The sequence below is a fragment of the Myodes glareolus genome, chromosome 3 (assembly GCF_982192425.1).
Source record: "Myodes glareolus chromosome 3, mMyoGla1.1, whole genome shotgun sequence".
NCBI classification, from domain to species: Eukaryota; Metazoa; Chordata; class Mammalia; order Rodentia; family Cricetidae; genus Myodes; species Myodes glareolus.
Window position 1 is genome coordinate 64,694,653 of NC_142028.1, and position 14,632 is coordinate 64,709,284.

A 14,632-nucleotide genomic window follows, 5' to 3' on the forward strand; every position below is an offset into this window, starting at 1 on the left:
CTGGTATATAAAGTGAGGACTGTGGTACTCACTCACTCAGAGGGCTGCTTGCAGGACTCAAATGATGCAATGGATTCCAGATCCTTGGTCTCATTCCTGGGGCTCAGCAATTGCCTGTATTGCTTACTTTTCTGGTTTCTGTGATCAAACAGAAGTGATTTTGTGACAAAATCAACTTGAGCCAGGAAAGATTTACCCTTGGTCATGGCTTAAGAGGGTCCAGTTTATCACAGCAGGGAAGACGTGGGGCTGCTTGCTCCCATCTTAGGAAGCAGTGCGCTTGGGCTGGAAGCGTTGCTAGGCTACAGTGCTCAAAGCTCTTGACCCCACAGCCAACGTCCCCTACATCCCTCAATTCTTCCGTCTAAAAGACTCCATAGCCTTCATGAACAGTGCCACCAGCTGGAGACCACGTGTTCACACATGTGAACCTGTGGGGGACAAAGTCACTCTGCATGTGGAATGTCAGTGGGACCTCAGGGCAGGGCGGTTGGGTGTGTGATGAGTATGTGAGTTACTTTTATGCCATGGTGATAAGACTACCAGTGCAACTTGAGGGTGGCAGGACTTGCTGGGGGTTCCCATTTCAGGACTTTCCATCCGTCATGGCGGGGAACACAGCTGAGGAACTCAGTTCGTGGATTAGTGGGGATCTGTGGCAGAGGCTGTGCCTGCTGTGTTTGAGCAGAAAACAGAGTGAGGCTGAATCCGGGTGCCAGATTCAACCTTGGAAGGCTCACCCCTGGTGGCTGGTTGTGGTTAGCTAGACCTCCCCTTCCCAAAGGTCCCAGATCCTCCCAAAGCCCCTCCACCAGATGGAGGATCAGTGCTCAAAAGTGAACCTGTGGGGGCATTTTAGGCTCCCTCTGTGAGTGTGGCCTTTGGTTAAAGCTGGGTGAAACACGAGCACTCATAGCAACACTATTTACGAGAGCCAGAGGGCTGGAAACAATCCCAGTGTCCACTCATCAGTGAACCGTGATGCAAATTCTCTCCCTGTGTGTCTCCCCCCCATTTCCCTCCCCCACTTTCTCTCATGAGGGAAGATTAGTTAGTCTTTAAAAAGGAAAAAAAGAGCTGAGGAAGCGGCCCTGTAGGCAAAGCACTTGTCAAGCCTGACAACCTGGGTTTCATCCCTGGAGCTCACATAGTGAAAGGAAAGAAGGGACTTTCACAGCTTCTCCTTGGAATTCTGCTCACACCTTGTGGCTCCCCTGCACCCCTAAACACATACACACACACACACACACATGCATGCACACACACACACACACACACATGCATGCACACACACACGCACGCACGCACGCACGCACGTGCAAGTGCACACACACAAATAAGTTAAAGAAAAAGGAAGACTATTCTTTTTGTAGCTTGGTTGAGCCTTGATGACATACCACTCTCCTAAGGGAATCAAGCCATCTTGAAAAGGCAAATGCTCTGGGCTAGAGAGATGGTGCACAGGTTGGGAGCGCATGTTGCTTTTGCAAAGGACTGGGGTGGAGGAAGGATCTGGTCTCTTCAAAGGACTCCCAGAGAAAGAAAAAGGCAGAAAGAGAAAGGACTGGCTGGTAGGGTGGGGCTGCCTGCCCTCCGCAGCAGCAGCTTGGAACAGGCATTCACTTGCTCGTGAAAAGTTAAATCTCCCCAGCAGTGAAAACACGGGAATAAAATCATTTCCCCATCTGAATTAATGATCCACTTGGCTATTCCCTGAGAGGAAGCTGGGTGGTGGTGGTGTTTGTTATTTGCTCGCTTTCCTGCAAAGCAAGCTTTTTAAAACTCTCGGAGGATCATGTGTCTTGGAATCATGAGCTCCATCCAGCACCTCAGGCTACAGTAAGCAAGACTTTCTGGGCAGGGAGGTGAAGGCCAGCTTCCTGGCTATACTTCAACTCCCTAGAGTCTAAGAACCACACCTACAGCACCACAGGCCTATCAGGCCACAGAAACATGACCTGTCTTTTCATCTACTGTTGTGGACAATATATCACAGGTGAGCTTGTCATGTGTCCCCTGCCACCTCGCTATTATTTACTGTACACTAATTTTACCCCTGGAGGCCCTGCTCCTACCAACACCAGTATTCGGATGCTGCCTCGACTGGGATAGTAAAATAGAAGAGTATAAAGATACAGAACATAAACGAAGAGGGTCTTCCCCTGTACTGCGAACTACACTATAAAACACACCAAGTAGAGGCCAGAGAGAAGGCCACCAAGCAAGCAGCAGAATCTAAATTCAATTTCCAGTATTACGAGGTAGGAGAGACTGGCCTTCCACAAGTCATTTCCTGACCTCCACAGGCACACAGTGGCACACATGCCCACACACAAGCATACAAAACATAAATAAATGATACATAGTAAAAACACTAGTATTAAGCAACATGGTTAGTCTGCTAATACTAGAAACCCATGCTGTGAGTTCAAGGCCAGCCTGGCCCATATAACAAGTTCCAGGCCAGCCAGGGATACATAATGAGACTGTCATGAAAGAGAAAAGCCCACTTCAAAATACACACGCATAACTGTTTATTTTTATTTATTTATTTTGGTTTTTCCAGACAGGGCTTTTCTGTGTGTATACCTGGCTGCTCTGGAACTAGCTCTGTAGACCAGGCCGGCCCCTAACTCACAGAGATCTGCCTGCCTCTGACTCCCTGGTGCTAGGATTAAAGGCGTGCACCCACTACTACTGGGCCACACATGTATTTATACATGCAAATCTCTGAAAGAATATTCAAGAAGCTGTTTGTGAGAGGAGCTGGGGTGACCTCTGGGAACATCAGGTGACTGGAGAAATGACTTAAGAGAACAATTCCTCTCAGTACTGTACACCTAGCCTTGCATTTGAATTCTAAACCAACTGCTGCCCATGCCTGGTGCTGCCTGGAGCTGCTGACTGCTCAGGCCTCTAGTTCTGCACATGCCCACAGAAGTCCCCGTAGCTCTCTCTGTTCAGCACACTCTTCATCTGGAGCAGCGGTTCTCAACCTTCCTAAGGCCGTGACCCTTTAATACAGTTCCTCATGACCCCCAACAATAAAATTATTTCTGTGGCTACTTTATAACTGTAATTTTGTGACTGCTGTTAATCATAATATAAATGTCTGATATGTAGGGTATCTGATATGTGACCCCTGTGAAAAGGGCCGTTCAACCCCAAGGGGTCTCGACCCACAGGTTGAGAACTGCTGATCTTAAACATTCCTTCCCCAAGTCAGCCCCTGACCTTGTCCAGCCACGGGCATATTTTACTCAGACAGTCAAGGCAGACAAGCCCTCCAACATTAGCATGCACGGCCAGAGGCAGCCGGAGCACACTTGCAAAGATGTCAGGATTTTCCACTTTGGAAAGCAAGAGGTCAGTGTGCTTCTGTGAGACAACACGGCTTCTCGCAGGCGACGTGCTCGGGAAGACAAGGGCACCAGCTCTATCTGCAGGACGGGCGAGCAGCTAGGGGCACGTCAGGGCAGAGGGAACCGAGTCTCAGTCCTGCAGGGGACGGGCTTAGGCAAACGGCAGATATCTGCCATTTATTGTAGTGTAAGAGTAATGCATGGTCCAGCTCCCAGGTTCCTGGTCAAGAAAAAAGGAAATACATGTCTGCGTAAAGATGTGTGTATGACAGTCTGTGTCAGCTGTTAATAATCCCGGACTAAAAGCAAATCAAGGATGCATCAAACTAAGTCCCACACAAAGGAATAACCCTCAAGGCGGATGATACAGGTAGCCACACTGATAACTTTATTTTTATTTCTTAATTAATGTATTTTATTATTGTTTTCATTATATATATATATGGATTTAAATTTCTTTTCTACATTTAAGTGTTTTGCCTTCATGTATGTATGTATGTGCATCGTGTGTAAGCCTGGTGCCTGGAGATGTCAGAAGAGGGCATCAGATCCCCTGGAACTGGCGCTACGGAGGGCTGTGAGCCACCATGCTGGTGCTGGGAATTGAGCCTGGGTCCTCTGGAAGAACAACTGCCCTTAATTGGCACTCAACCATCTCTCTAGCACGTGTATGAATGTTTTGCCTGCATGCATGTATGTCTGTGCACATGCATGCAGGGCCCATGGAGGACAGAAGAGAATGTGGGATCCTATAGAACTAGAGTTACAGACAGTTGTAAGCCACCGGGAGAGTGTTGGGAACCAAACCCTGGTCCTCTAGAATAGAGGGCAATGCTCTTGACTACTGAGCCATCTGTCCCCTCTTTCTTTCTTTCTTTTTTAACTTTCTGTATTATCATATGGGTGGGTGCACACGTACCACAGTGGACAAGAGGGTTTCACCACACAAACTCAGGCTGTCAGGCTTGCATGGTGAGAACTTTTACCCGCTGAGCCACCTTACTGACCACATCAGTAACTTTTTTTTTTAAAGATTTATTTATTTATTATGTACACGGTGTTCAGCCTCCATGAATACCTGCAGGCCAGAAGAGGGCATCAGATCTCATTACAGATGGTTGTGAGCCAACATGTGGTTGCTAGGAATTGAACTCAGGACCTCTGAAAGAGTAGTCAGTGCTCTTAACCTCTGAGCCATCTCTCCAGCCCCCACATCAGTAATTTTAAGAATTATGAGAAGTTGAAAAAAATCAGGAAAAAAAAAAAAAGAGGATCCTATATGTTTCCATGGATGTAAACCCTCAGAGCAGGAGAGATAGCTCAGCAGCTAAGAGCACTTGCTTTACTGTTGGACTTGGTGGGGGACATTTTTTTTTTTAATAATCTCAGCACTTTTGAGGCTGAGACCAGAGAGAATCAAGTTCAAGGCCAGCCTGGGCTACATAGCAAGATCCTGCCTCAAAAAAAAAAAATAGGGGTGGGGGAGAAAGCTCAGTGGGTGAAGTGCTTGCCACACAGGCAAGAGGACCTTGTTAGATCACCAGCAGCCACAGAAAAGTCAGGCATGGTGGCACATGCTCTGTACTGGGGAGGCAGAGACAGAAGGACAGCTCTTTGCTGAGTTCCAGATCAGTGAAAGACCCTGTCTCAAAAACAAACAAACAAACAAAAACAACAAAAAGCCATGGATGATGCCAAAGGCTGACCTCTGACCTCCACACGGATGATGCCAAAGGCTGACATCTGACCTCCACAAGGATGATAGGGAAGGTTGACCTCTGACCTCCAGGTGCGCACGTATACCTGGACACAAATGACCGAGAAACCACTTTATTACTAATTATTTTCCTTTTATTTCTCTCTTAAATTCATAGGCTTGTAATCCTAAAATTATGACACATCCTCTCACCAGACAATCCTGGGTAGACAACGTCCCCCACCTGGTTTCACAGGCAAAGAAACCAAGCGGTGCCAGAGCCATCGGGCTGGCTCACAAGCAGCGCGGCAGGAACTCAAACCCAAGAGGCTCGGCAGCATTCATTCACGCACAAAGACTCCAGGTTCTAACGGAACTGCGAGCCTCTCGGCAGGGTAGCAGGTGCCCCTGGGTATCGATGGACCCTGAAGGCGCTGTACCATCCAGTGGTCGGAAACTCTCCAGGTCTCTGAGCGTTTTGTGTTCGTATCAACTCAGAAGTCCACGGACTCCCCTCGGGAGAACCAGGTGACATCCAAGTGGCGAGGTTATTTTGTTCTGTCTTTAGCCACACTACTAGAGTCTAGTAGTGTAGAAAGGCAAGGGAAGGGGGTGATTCCTTCTCAACATGAACTCAGCAACACACCCCAAATGTCCGCATGCTTTGCCATCATTTCAGGAAATCTTTCTAAAGGAAATACTTGTGACATAGACATAAGATAAAGCGCCAATTTAACCTTTGCTTTGTTTGTTTGTTGTTCTGATTTTTGACTTTTTGAGACAGGGCTTCTCTGTAGCTTTGGGGCCTGTCCTGGAACTACCTCTTGTAGACCAGGCTGGCCTTGAACTCAGAGATTCACCTGCCTCTGCCTCCCAAGTGCTGGGATTAAAGGTATGCGCCACCACCACCCAACTCATTTTAACCTCTTTGTGTGTGTGTGTAGTTTTTCAAGACAGGGTTTCTCTATGTAGCCTTGGCTGTCCTGGAACTCTCTCTGTAGAACAGACTGGCCTCAAACTCACAGAGATCTGCCTGTTTGTCTCCTAAGTGCTGGGATTAATGCCACTTGCACCTGGCATCATTTTAACCCTTTAAAGCATGCAGTACAGCAGTACTTAGCATAGCCATCATGTTCTATAACAATAGCTACTATCTAGTTCCAGAATGTTTCATCAGTCCGAAAGGAAATCCTACATTCCTTTAACGGTCTCTCCTCATCCCCACTGCCTTCAGCTTCAGCAAACCCCTGCTCTACCTCTAATTTCTCTCCTGGACAGGTCACGTAACTGGAACCACATCTGACCTGAGACCAGCCTCTCTTAACTCAGCACGTTTCCAAGGCTCATCTGCATTCCAGCATCTACTGATGCATTCCTTTTATTGCCCTTATTTTTTTTTTACTTTCTTTTTATTTATTCTTTGTGTCTTTCACATCACACCTTCTGATCCCACCTATTTCCTGCCACCACCACCCCCCCAAAAAATAAGAAAAAAGATAAAGGGAAAGGGGAAAAAGAAAGAAAGGAAAAATCTCATCCTGGAACTGTCATGTGACCCTGAGAGTCACACAGTAAAACCTTTATCCATACAGTTTTCTTGTTTGTTTTGCTTTTTGTTTTTTGGGACAGGGTTTCTCTGTGTAGCTTTGGAGCTTGTCCTGGAACATATAACAGAATATAACAGAAAAGACCCTGTCTTAAAATAAAAACTCCCAAAATGTCACCCAAGCAACACCATCCTACCTTCCCCTCAGAAGTGTTCCAATCTTCATCTCCATCCTTATCGGTACTAATGTTTTTGGTTATAAACAAACTAACAGCGATGAGGTGGCCATATTACTGTGAAAAGACACAATTCTTTATTTATTTGCAGTGCCGGTATCAGAACTTAGGACCTCATGAGTGCTAAGCCCTTTACCAGTGAAAGTGGTACCTTACTGTGCTCTGATTTGCATTTCCCTAATGGCATTGTGTAGCCTTTCATGTGCTTTTATATGGCTTCTTTGGTGAAACATCAATTCAAGGGCAGGTAGTGATCTGTACCTTTAATACCTGCACTCAAGGGACAGACACAGTGGATCTTTATGGGTTCAAGGCCAACCTAGTTCACACAATGAGTTTGAGACCAGCCAGGGCTACACTAAATAAATGTCTACTCACATATTTTGCCCATTTTCAGATTGAATTGTCTTTTGTTTTTGAGTGACTAAATCATCTTAAATTTGAAAAACTTTTGAAAAATGTATTTCAGTATTATTTATAAGAGTAGAACATTGGCATAAGGTCAACAATCAGACATGATTCCTATATTATATAGTCCCTGCTTGTTCTGGGTTAGATTGTATCTCAGACCATTTGAGTAACTACAATGAGATACCATAAACTAGGTTGTTGATAGATCACCGAAATTCATTGCACAGTTTTAGAGACTGCAAAAGTCCATGATCAAGGCACTGGAACATACAGTGTCTGAAAGGCAGGTGCAGTGTCAGACAGGCAGGTGCAGTGTCAGACAGGGCAGGTGCAGTGTCAGACAGGGTAGGTACAGTGTCAGACAGACAGGTGCAGTGTCAGACAGGGCAGGTACAGTGTCAGACAGGCAGGTGTAGTGTCAGACAGGGCAGGTGCAGTGTCAGACAGGGCAGGTGCAGTGTCAGATAGGCATGTGCAGTGTCAGATAGGCAAGTGCAGTGTCAGAAAGGCAGGTGCAGTGTCAGATAGACAGATACAATGTCAGACAGGCAGGTGCACTGTCAGACCAGACAGGTGCAGTGTCAGAAAGGCAGGTGCGATGTCAGACCAGGCAGGTGCAGTGTCAGAAAGGCAGGTGCAATGTCATACCAGGCAGGTGCACTGTCAGACAGGCAGGTGCAGTGTCAGAAAGGCAGGTGCACTGTCAGATAGGTATGTGCAGTGTCAGACCAGGCAGGTGCAGTGTCAGAAAGGCAGGTGCAGTGTCAGATAGGTACGTGCAGTGTCAGACCAGGCAGGTGCAGTGTCAGACCAGGCAGGTGCACTGTCAGACCAGGCAGGTGCAGTGTCAGAAAGGCAGGCGCTATGTCAGACCAGGCAGGTGCAGTGTCAGAAAGGCAGGTGCAGTGTCAGACCAGGCAGGTGCACAGTCAGATAAGTACGTGCAGTGTCAGACCAGGCAGGTGCACTGTCAGACCAGGCAGGTACAGTGTCAGACAGGCAGGTGTAGTGTCAGACAGGGCAGGTGCAGTGTCAGACAGGGCAGGTGCAGTGTCAGACCAGGCAGGTGCACTGTCAGATAGGTACGTGCAGTGTCAGACCAGGCAGGTGCTATGTCAGATCAGGCAGGTGAGATGTCAGATAGGCAGGTGCAGTATCAGACTATTTCATTTTCCTGTTCCATTGCCACTGTCCTGTGTCCTCACAGTGTCTAGGGGAGTTCTTAATAAAGGCACTAATCCCAGCGCCTTAGTACCAAAGGCCCCACTTGTTGTGAGCTAGAGGGGGTGCTAAGATTTCAACACAGGAAGTCTGGAAGGGCATAAACATTTCATCTACAGTAGGTTGTGACCCCTCAGAACTCCTATGCTGAAGTCCTAAGCTTCAGTGCCCCCGGATACGACCTTACTTAGAAACAAGGTTGCTACAGATGTAATTCCCAAGGTCACACTGCAGGAGGCAGAACCTAAGCCAATGCCGCTGTTGTCTTTTTCCACCAGGCATGTGAGGACAGAAGCACACAGCGAGAACACTTGTTATGACAAAGTCGGGGACTGGAATTATGCTGAAGTAGCCAAGAGTTTCAGTAAACAACCAGAAGCTAGGGAGAGGTCAGGGGAGATTCGCGGGAGGTTTTAGTGGGAGTGCAGCCCTGCTGACAGCTTGATTTCTGGCTTCTAGCCTCCAGAACTGTAAGAGATAAATCTGTCCTCCGATACCACCTCGTTTACGGCACTTTGCAGTGGCCGCCATAGGAAACCAATGCACCGCCGCTTGTGGATGATGCATAAACATCAGTGTAGCAACACCAACGACTCCAGTTTGAGCGTCCCTCTGTTGCAAGCTGTTTTCAGTGTTTTGGCTCATTCAGTATTCCTTAAGATTGCCTATAAGGGGGATTCTGCAATCCCTACTCTGTATTTAGGAAAACTGAAACAGAATGGTTGAGCAAGTTCCCCAAACTTACAAAGCTGATTAAATGACAGAGATAAAAATTACGTGTGCAGGTTTGACTTCAAGCTCTAATGCTCCTACCCAATACACTGTGCAACTGCTATCACAGATATTCGGAAAAGTTCAACGGATACATGAATGGATGTGTCTGTCAGTCTGGGTTGGTGCCAGAGCAGAAAGTGAGAGCGATGAAGCAGAGAGGAGAGGCCAGGATGACTGCAAGGTGTCTGGTCAGCCGACTTAGTGAGAAGAGACGCCATGAACCTATTGTAATGTGTTTCAAATGGATGTGGTGGCGAATTGCCGAACAGACTGTTGGACAAATGGGTCTGGGACATTAGAGGGTTGTGGGGCCATCAACACACCTAGCTGCAGGGGTTAGGATGCTGTCCCGGAAGCAGAGTGCATAGGAGGAGAAATACAGACTTCTAAAATGAGTCCCAGGGAACCCTGAATGCTGGGGACTAGTGGAGGAAAGGGCCTTTCCATTCTAGCACATTCTGTCATGGAAGTATAAAAGTCTGCTACAGCTGATGGGGGAAATGATGGGCTGTGGCCAGAGAGCTGCGGAAATAACAAAATAAGGGGAACATGGAACCAGCTTCCACCACTGTTCACCCAATTTCAGAAAAAAATTCAACCTGAGTAGAAAAATCCAATATTAAAAATTAAGTTGTATGGCTGGGTACAGTGGTACACACCTTTAATTCCAACATCCAGGAGGCAAGAGCAGATCTCTTTGTTCGACGCCAGCCTGATCTACAGAGTGAGTTTCAGGCCGGTCAGGGTTAACACGGTTGATACTCTGTCTTAAAAAAAAAAAATGTTTGGGCTGGAGAGATGGCTCAGAGTTTAAGAGCACTGACTGTTTTTCCAGAGGTCCTGAGTTCAATTCCCAGCAACCACATGGTGGCTCACAGCCATCTCTAATGAGATCTGGTGCCCTCTTCTGGCAAGCATACAGACAGAATACTGTATACATAATAATAAATAAATCTTTAAAAAGGGGGGGGGTTGTTTAAAAAAAATGTTTACGTTTAATCCCAGCACTTGGGAGGCAGAGGCAGGCGGATCTCTGTGAGTTCGAGGTCAGCCTCTAGTCTACAAGAGCTAGTTCCAGGACAGGCTCCAAAGCTACAAAGAAACCCTGTCTTGAAAAACAACACAACAACAACAACAACAAAAAATGTAGAAACAACTAAATAAAAAAATTGTAAGTTCTTGAAATTCATGTTTCTAATTATTTTACTACTCTATGTTCTTTTTTTTGTTTAAGATAGGGTTTCTCCATGTAGCCTTGGCTGTCCTGGAACTCACTCTATAGACCAGGCCGACCTAGAACTCAGAGATCCACCTGCCTCTTTCTCCCAAGTATTGGGATTAAAGGTATGTACCACCACACCCAGCCATACAACTATGTTCTATTTTTTTAACATTTATTGTGTGTGGGGAGGTTGGTAGTTTGAATGCAATTGGCCCCCATAAGCTCATAAGGAGTAGCATTATTAGAAAGTGTGGCTTTGTTGAAGGAAGTGTGTCACTGTGGGGGCGGGCTTTGAGGTTGTCTATGCTCAGGATACTGCCCAGTGTCTCAGTTGGCTTCCTGTTGCCCACATGATATAGGAGTGTCAGCTACTCCTCCAGCACCATGTCTGCCATCACATCACCATGCACGCCATGTGTTATTGTCAGAGGACAACGTGGGGCATTCAGTTCTCTCCATTGACTCTGCGGCTCCCAGGGATCAGGCAGCCAGGCTTGGTGGCAGGCACCTTTGCTCACTGAGCTCTCTCTCCTGCCCTCACCTGTGCTTATCATCAACCGGAGCACTCAAGCTGTGGAAGCTGGCACATGCAACAAATAGGGGCTCGTTTTCCTGGTCACCTAGACTTAATAAAGTAATAGAGAAATGGTAGCAGTGCAGGTTAAATTTAGAAGTGCACCACATTCTCAATAATGATGTTGGAAGGACACAAAATAATGCACTAAAACCCGAAGCATCTATTTAAAGACTGTCATCTAGTCCCACGGAAACCTCACACACCTCCAATGAACAACATTTTTTTTCCAGAATTTTGAAGCTGAAAACATTTTTTAAAAGATTTATTTATTTATGCATGAGTGCTCTATTTGTGTATATGCCTGCATGACAGGAGAGGGCATCAGAGTCCATTTTAGATGATTGTGAGTCACTGTGTGGGTGCTGGGAATTGAACTAAGGACCTCTAGAACAGTAGCCAGTACTCTTAACCACTGAGCCATCTCTCCGGCTCCAACAAATGAGATTTTAATACTGTCTTCACTGTTTTACTTCTGGGCCTTCAAGAGAAAAGAAAAGTCAACATTCGTCTTGGCTTTGTCAGCCACAACCACATACTGGCTAGAACATGAGGAGGATTCTGTGGAGTCAAGTACTTATAAAGAAATTCCATGATGAATACTTCACGTGCTATTGCTATAAACAATGTTCTCGTGAATATACATGTACATGTGTGAATCTGTGTATTTATCCACACAATTGCTTTCCCTTTAGACGTTGGCAAGTTTCCCGACTCCCTAAGAGGCACAGCAGTTTCACATCCACGGCCCCCACCATCAGAAGGTGGTGAGGGGGCTACAAGGGACACTGAATTCACAGGATAAAACAATTGCTTGAGGTGGGATCAAGGAACCATATTTACTGCGCGATGGTGAGAGCAGCAGGGACCAGAGACCGTGGGGTGGGAATGACAACCTTAAGGACATGGTCAAAACTGTTTTATTCAAGATGGGGGGGGGGGAAAGTCTGAACATAAACATGGTGAGCTGATCCATCAGTTCCCACTGCCCTTTAGTGCATGGGTCATGGGAAGAATGAGTATCCTCCGTTTTTTAGGTTACAGAGAAAGTCGTGTGTTCAAGAAACAATCTGGTTTTAATGCACCATGGTTCTCACTGAGTGAGAGGTACATTGGGTGGCACAGTCAGCATTTCTGTTTTGGTTTTGGTTTATTTGTTTGGTTTGTTTGTCTGAGACCAGGTTTCACTATGTAGCTCAGGCTGGCCTGGAACTCATGTTCTTTCTGCCTCAGTTTCCTGAGTGATGAGACCGCAGACTTGTACCAGCATGCCCCGCTCAATCAATGTTTCTGAACGAGACAAGTAAGAATTACGGCTCTGCTACTTCCTAGACATATGACAGTGGGCAAGTCACCACTCAGTCTGAGCTTCCATGCCCTAGTGCATAAAACAGAAACTATCACTGCCTGCTCAAAAGATACTGGACTTAAAACTGCGCACAGTGCAAGGTACATGGTAACTAACCTTCAGATACCATACATATTACTTAAACGAAAAAACAGGACACATAATTATACAATTACAACTACTCATGAGGGAGAAAGGAACCCTTCTTGTTAGTAATGGTGGTTACTGGGTGACAGGACAATTTTTCTGCTGTTTTTATTTGCTTGTTTGTTTGTTTTTGAGACAGGGTTTTAGTATGAAGTCCTGGTTGGTTTAGACCAGGCTGACCCTTGAACTCAGAGATCTGCCTGCTTCTGCTTCTCGAGAGCTGTGACTAAAAGCTTGAGCCACCACACCCAGCTAGGACAGAGTTTTTTTGTTTTTAATTTTTTTTAAAGGTTTCTTTATTTATTGTGTGCACAGTGTTCAGCCTCCATGCCTGCAGGCCAGAAGAGGGCATCAGATCTCATTACAGGTGGTTGTGAGCCACCATGTGGTTGCTGGGAATTGAACTCATGACCTCTGGAAGAGCAGTCAGTGCTCTTAACCTCTGAGCCATCTCTCCAGCCCCCAGGACAGAGTTTTTTAATACAATACTGAAACTTTTCTTCAATAAACTCATTTTAATTTTCATCCTGCAAGTATCTTTAAGCTCAGTATCATGTCTCATATCTATAACTCCAGCATCAGGGAGGCTGAGGCAGGAGGACTGTGGTAAGTTTAAGATCAGTCTGGACTACAGTGAGACCTTGCCAGGAAAAAAAAGAGAGAGAGAAAGAAAAAACAAATAAGCCTAAAGAAAAAAAGAAAATCCAAAAACTTTTTTTAAAAATGATTTTATTTTATTTGCTTTGGTGTTTTGCCTACGTGTATGTCTGTGTGAGGGTGTCAGATCTTGAAGTTATAGACAATTGTTAGCTCCCACATGGGTTCTGGGAATTGAACCCCAGTCCTCTGTAAGAGCAGTCAATACTCTTAACCACTGAGCCATCTATCCAGTCCTGAAAAATCCAAAAACCTTTAAAGATTTATAGGAAGGAAAAAAATTGTCATTTAGAAGACAAAAGAAGCCAGGTATGGACTGGAGACAGTCCAGTCCAGGGGCTCATCTGGGAAGAGCACTGGCATCTCTTGTAGAGGACCTGGGTCCAGTTCACAGCACGAGTTGGCTCCAACACCTACCTCTGCCCCCAGGGCTTATTCATACATGCACAGACACATACATAAATAAATAATTTTATTTTGTATTTTAAAACCTCACATGTGGTAGCACATACCTGTATCTGGACACTTGGGAGGCAGGGCAGGAGGACAGATTAAATGGCTGGTCTACACCGTGAATTTGAAGGCAGTCAGGCTTGTAAAGTCAAGACTCTGACTCAAAACAAAAACAAATACAAAAAAATCCCCAAGACCAATATAATAATATAAAAAGGATCTATATTCTTAGAACATGGAACAAAACGTCTTCTTGCTACACATATTATTTGACATAGCCCAATTATTTGCAAAGAATGGAGGCAGAGGCGGGTAGATTTCTGTAGTAGGTTGAAGTCCACCCTGATCTACATATAAGTTGTAGGCCAGCTAGGGCAACAGTAAAATTCTGTCTCCCCAAAAACAGGGTGGGGGGAATAGAGGGATGGCTCAGAGGCCAAGAGCACCCACTGCCCAGCAGAGTGTTAGGGCTTCATTCCAAGCACCTAAATGGGGGCTCACAGTCATCTGTAACTCCTATGCTAGTGAACCCCATGTCCTCTTCTAGCTTCTCAGGTAGCAGGAACACACAGTGCACATGCATACCGCAGGTAAAACATGCATACATATAAAAACAAACACATCTTAACAACAATAACATACGCCAAGCTCAAAGCTCTCTCCTCACCTATTTCCTGTCTTACCCCGTGAGTTTTCAATGTCAGGAGGATATGAGTAAGGAACAAAGAGGCTATAAATTAACCTAAACATGACTCAAATATTTATATATTCATTAAAGTTTACCTATTATCAATCTTAGGGTTCTAGGTGTTAATAGCAACTCTAAATGAAAGTCAAATATAAGCATTTACATAAAAGCATTAGAAGATGATTAATAGGCATTTCCACACAGCTGCAATCTATTCTGCACTTCTACAGATGAAAAAATGCACAACTAAAAACATTTACCTATGCTAATCCTCATGAAATTGCAGAAAGAACACCC